General features: G+C 46.8%; 1 pseudogene; it reads right to left on the reverse strand.

The window, feature by feature from the left end:
• Nucleotides 1-780: 780 nt before the first annotated feature.
• Nucleotides 781-1,085, reverse strand: LOC116913387 (annotated as a pseudogene).
• Nucleotides 1,086-1,467: the final 382 nt, after the last annotated feature.

Raw genomic sequence — 1,467 nt, forward strand, 5'->3', positions numbered from 1 at the left:
CTCGCTCTCTCTCTTTTTTTTTTTCTTTCATAACTGAGATTGTATTGGTTGAGGAACAGAGTACACAGACATTCCAGTTCTTATCACACGTACCAAAACTCTGAAGAGTCACATTGTGTTCATGTGTGCAAATGAAGAGCTAAATGCTGTTTTTCTTTGACTTATCACAGTGATGTTCCAGCCTCAAAGTTTCCCTAAGACCTCTCATAACGCTCATAATCCTCAGTTCCACCAATTCACCATTTTATTTCACACACAGAACGTACTCAAAATCTCCATCTTTCACTGCATTATCACAACTGTTAGGAAAACAGACTGCCATGACCACAAACAGGTGTCACAGTTCCGACAGTGCAAGGACCAAAGACTGGCTTCTTACAAAATGGTTCTACTAGAAACACAGGACCAGATAGAACTGAAACTATTCCAGACACAAGTGCACGACGGAGACCCCAGTTGCCATTTAGTATGCTTTGTACTGTAGGACATAAAACTAGCCCCCTCTACGGAATGTTATGGTGATCCCCGAGACAGTCACAGCCTCTCCTGATTCAGTATCCTCTTATTTTCTGGTTCTGCCAAAACAAACAACTAGTAGACTGTTTAACTTCTTAAAAAATAATTTATACTTTAAAAAATGAGATGAGGTAGGATTCCCTCACCTTTTAAAAATGTTTCTAGAGCTACTAAAAAACTCGAAGTTACAAAATAGTTGATAAAGATATTCCTCTGGAGTGTACAAGAAGTGAGGCAGGGACCGCTGACAGACGTGATGGATGCTTAGTTGTCCTTGGCTTCTTTCTCTTCAGAGGCTGGACTCTGGTTTTCCGTCTCCCCATTTCCCGTAGGCAGATCTGTAGTTTGCTGGTCAGCCACTTCAGCCTGTTTGCTCTTTGCTCCCCTCTTCCCCTTTATCTGCACTCCTTTTGTCTGATGCTTTATCTCCGCACTCCGCACCCCCGCCCCCACCCCCCGGCCTTTTTCGGCTTCGCAACCACCTTGGCAGGGGCGGGCTTGGCAGACCGCCTTGCTAAGCGGTGCTCCGCCTTCGCCGCTCCAGCAGTGCAAACCTTCCTCTTGGGCATCTTGGCGGGAGACGCGTGCGACGCTGGATCTGTCACGGAGCTGCACTGCCTAGCTGCCACCACACGAACTGCCCAGCCTGCTCTCTTCTAGGACCACCAGTACAGGGATGACATCATCCATCACGGGCTGGGCCTCCCCCATTGGTCACTAATTGAGGAAATGCCTTACAGCTCGATCTCATGGAGGCATTTTCTCAACTGGGGTTCCTCCCTCTCCGATGACTCTAACATGTGGCAGGTTGACACCAAACCAGCCTGTACACAGTGAGTAACTGAAAGTTGTGGATCTCAGCTCCAAAAACTCTCTGAAAGCCCTCCTTTGCCCTATGGCATAGAAACACTAGAGTTGGAAGCAAAGGTATATAAAGGAACCTTCTTTGAT

Source organism: Rattus rattus, chromosome 12 (assembly GCF_011064425.1).
Source record: "Rattus rattus isolate New Zealand chromosome 12, Rrattus_CSIRO_v1, whole genome shotgun sequence".
NCBI classification, from domain to species: Eukaryota; Metazoa; Chordata; class Mammalia; order Rodentia; family Muridae; genus Rattus; species Rattus rattus.